Genomic DNA, 4,565 nt, shown 5'->3' with positions numbered 1-4,565 from the left:
TAGCCTGTCATTCATTACAGCCATAAATGGTGATGCATTTTCAAAATGCAAGATACATAAATAAACAGAGTTTTACACCTGCATTTTGAGATGAAAGTCATGCACGTTAGCAGTCAATATCAACTAGGGATATCATCTCACATTGTCATTCTGGATTCCAGAGCAAGCACGATCATATGGCCTACATGTATGCAGCGGGGGTTGCAGGATCGGATGGAAAGCATAATCTGTCCGTAGCCTTTTTCTTCCTCACAAAAATCGTAATTAATTTGCCAGAATATGTTACATCTTCATCCCAGAAGTATTGAAGGTAGTGCAATGTTACAGCTATATTTAGACATACAGTGCCTTTAGAAAGTATTCACACCCCTTGACATTTTCCAAATGTTGTTGTGTCACTGGCCTACACAGAATAACCCATAATGTCAAAGTGGAATTATGTTTTTAGATTATTTGTACAAATACATTTCAAATGGCTACTGGACTAACAATGCACTCATGGAAGTTAGCTAGCCCAAAGTGTATTGCTAGCTAGGTTAGCAAAATGCAGAATTTATAGCTAATAAATATAATTTATAGCTAAAAATACTTTTATTTACCGTTGAAGTATCGAAAAGGGGAGTAAAACCATTGTTCGAACTGGACCGCCTAACGTTTCTCAGAGTCTCAATCCCTGCACTGAATAATTTCAGGATGGATGCGTCCTGCCTGGAGCTGGCCCTGGAGGGTGAGCGGCTCTGTAAGGTGGGCGACTACCACGCTGGGGTGTCCTTCTTCGAGGCAGCCATCCAGGTTGGCACAGAGGACCTGCAGGTGTTGAGTGCCATCTACAGCCAGCTGGGCAACACATACTTCCATCTACACGACTACGCCAAGGCGTTGGAGTTCCACCACCACAACCTCACCTTGACCAGGACCATCGGATACCAGCTGGGAGATGCTAAATCCAGCGGTAACCTAGGCAACACATTGAAGGTGTTGGGTAGGTTTGATGAGGCTGTGGTCTGCTGTCAGAGGCACATAGACATTGCCATGGACCTGCACGACAAGGTGGGGCAGGCGAGGGCACTGTATAACTTTGGGAACGTGTATCATGCAAAAGGAAAGAGCATCTGCTGGAGCTGGGCGGAGCCAGGAGAGTTCCCAGAGGAGGTCACGACTGCACTTAGGAAAGCAGCAGAATACTACGAAGCAAACTTATCCATAGTGAAGGAGCTTGCAGACCGGGCCGCCCAGGGCCGAACATATGGTAACCTTGGCAACACTACCTGTTAGGAAACAGTGGCATCACATGAACAGCGCCTCCAGATTGCCAAGGAGTTTGGCGACCGCTCAGCAGAGAGAAGGGCCTACTGCAACCTGGGGAACGCGTATATTCCTGGGGGAATTCGAAGTGGCAGCCAAGCATTACAAGAGGACTCTGCAGCTGGCCAGACAGCTGAAGGACCGGGCTGTGGAGGCTCAGGCCTGTTACAGTCTGGGCAACACCTACACACTCCTCCAGGACTACGAGAGGGCCATAGACTACCACCTCAAACACCTGATCATAGCACAGGACCTCAACGACAGGATTGGTGAGGGCCAGGCTTGCTGGAGTTTAGGGAACGCTCACACCGCCCTGGGGAACCATGACCAGGCCATGCACTTTGCTGAGAAACACCTGGAGATCTCCAAAGAGACTGGTGACCGGAGCGGGGAGCTGGCCCATATGAACGTGTCAGACCTGCAGATGGTGCTGGGGCTGAACTACAGCACCAACAACTCCACCCTGTCTGAGAACCCCATCAAGGACATAGACTACAACCTGCACGGAGCCAGGCCCAGGATGGGACGGAGACACAGCATGGAAAACCTGGAGCTCATGAAACTCACCCCAGACAAGATCAATGCTCAGAAGTGGATCAGTAACATCCTGACCAAGCAGTCTAAACCCACCCTGGCTAAGAGCTCCTCCAAGCTGTTCTTCGTCAGCCGTCTGCGGGGGAAGAAGCACAGAGCTGGGGGCTCCAGTAAAGTCCTGCAGGACACCAGTAACACCCGCCAGACCCATGCACAGGGACCACAGAAGAGGGCCAGTCCAAACATGCTCGGGACGAGGGCTTCTTTGACCTGCTGAGTCGTTTCCAGAGTAACCAGATGGACGACCAGCGCTGTTCCATACAAGAGAAGAGCCGTCTGTCAGTCAGTACCAGCTCCTCTGACTCTCCACCCAGAGCCATGAGGAAATCAGTGTCAGAGGCGGCAGCAGGCCTGGGCTCTGGGTCTGGTGTCCAGGGTTGCCGGTTGGAGGAAGGTGGATGTGCTAGGGGTAGTTTGCCCGGCCTTCGGCTCAACCAGCACAGCAGCCAGGCTGTCCTCAGCCACCTGATGGCTAACGCAGACAACACTGAGCCTGACGACAATTTCTTTGACATGCTCGTCAAATGCCAGGGTTCCCGTCTGGATGACCAGCGCTGCGCCCCTCCCTCGGCCCGTGGCCCCACCGTCCCAGACGAGGACTTCTTCAGCTTCTTCATGAGGTCCCAGGCCAAACGCATGGATGAGCAGCGGGTCACCCTGCCCTCCGCAGCAGGCTCTGCAGCACGCCCCTACTCCAATTGAGCCTTGCCCAGGGAGAGGGAGACGGGGCTTCTGGAGGAAAACAGTGTGGAAGTTTCGTCCACTTGTGGAGATGAGGACATTGATACTGTACTCAACAGTGGATGGGGCTATTTTACATAGACTATAACATTTCAATGGTATTTTCTCTCCATAGCAGAGACCAATAATGGTTGTTGGTGGGATTCAGAAGCCTCATTTCCCAGCTGAAAGCACTGCCAGCATAAATGTAGTAGCCTATAGGGAACAATGCAACATTCAAAAACTCTAAAGGAACCCACTGATGGTTCTAGACTATGGAACCAACTGTTCTCCATTTTTCCTAATGACTAAGATTCTACCTTGTACTCTTCTATCTGGAACTGTACTAGACATGTAAAACTGCACAAACGAACATGAACTAACATATCAGACGAGTAGGTTCAGGGCCTTACTGTTTTTAATAATTGTAATTTTTGTATGGTAGAGCATGGCGCTTGCAACGCCAGGGTTGTGGGTTTGTTTCCCACGGGGGGCCAGTATGAAAATGTATGCACTCACTAACTGTAAGTCGCTCTGGATAAGAGCGTCTGCTAAATGACTAAAATGTAAATGTAAATGTAAATGAAAAGCTGAAATGTCTTGAGTCAATAAGTATTCAACCCCTTTGTTATGGCATGCCTAAATAAGTTTAGGAGTAAAAACGTGCTCATCAAGTCACATAGTAAGTTGCATGGACTCACTGTGTGCAATAATAGTGTTTAACATGAATTTCAAACACAGATTCAACCACAAAGACCAGGGAGGTTTTCCAATGCCTCCCAAAGAAGGGCACCTATTGGTAGATGGGTAAAAAAGAAAAAAAGCAGACACGTAATATCCCTTTGAGCATGGTGAAGTTATTAATTACACTTTGGATGGTGTATCAATACACCCAGTCACTACAAAGATACAGGCGTCCTTCCTAACTCAGTTGCCGGAGAGGAAGGAAACCGCTCAGGGATATAATTTTGGCATGGTTACCTGCCTACAATACCCACTGAAGTGTGCGTAGGTCGCAAGCCCATAGTAAGTCAATAGAGCTAACTGGCTAGCTACTACTGTTAGCCAGATAGCCACGAAGAATTGTTAGCTAGCTACCAACGAAGAATTGACATCTACATTGGATAACATTGGTTTTAGGTAATTTTTACCTGGTATACTATCTGGTTAGCTACATTATTACGATTCACATATAGCTAGCTGATAGATATGAAGTAAAACGTTCGCTTTGCATATATCTTGTTTCGTCTCTATTGCCATTGTCCTGGCTAGAAAAAGGAAGGTTCAGTGGATGGGTAAGTCCCATAGTAAGAATTGTTAGCTAGCTACCCACAAAGAATTGACATCTACTGTACCTTGCATAACATCAATTTTAGGTAATTTTTGCCTGTTTAACTAGCTAGCTGGATAGATTACAACGATTCACATATACCAAGCTGATAATTATGAAATAAAACATTTGCTTTGTGCATATCTTGTTTTGTCTCTATTGTTGCCATTGTCCTGGCTGGAAGAAGGTTCAGTGAATGGGGAGATGCAGCGTGAAGTAATACAGTAGGGGGAGTGTGTGTGCTTCTCAAATGTAATATTTTATGCATTCTCCACACTCTTGTCCTCAGAGGAACATACTCAAGAGAATGTCCTCGGAGAATGCACTTGGCGCATGAGAGTGTGGAGCACGGTAGTATGCATATTGAGAAACAACCATGGTATTGGAACTGACCCTGTATATAGTAATCTTACTTACTTATTGTGTTCTTCATATTTCTTGTTTTTCTTCTAGTTTTACATTGTTATTGATTACTGCATTGTTGGTTTCTGAGTTTGCAAGAAAGGCATTTCACTGTACTTGTGCATGTGACATTAAAACTTGAAACTTGATAGGAGAAAACTGAGGATGGATCAACAACATTGTAGTTACTTCACAATAATAACCTAAATGACAG

The 4,565-nt window shown here is 46.6% G+C and overlaps 1 pseudogene; it reads left to right on the top strand.

The window, feature by feature from the left end:
- The first annotated feature begins 661 nt into the window (after positions 1–661).
- LOC121580128 lies at positions 662–2,601 on the top strand (annotated as a pseudogene).
- Positions 2,602–4,565: the final 1,964 nt, after the last annotated feature.

The sequence above is a fragment of the Coregonus clupeaformis genome, chromosome 13 (assembly GCF_020615455.1).
Source record: "Coregonus clupeaformis isolate EN_2021a chromosome 13, ASM2061545v1, whole genome shotgun sequence".
In the NCBI taxonomy this organism is placed as follows: domain Eukaryota; kingdom Metazoa; phylum Chordata; class Actinopteri; order Salmoniformes; family Salmonidae; genus Coregonus; species Coregonus clupeaformis.
Note: the sequence above shows the minus strand (reverse complement) of the source record. Positions and strands in the feature narration are given on the sequence as shown.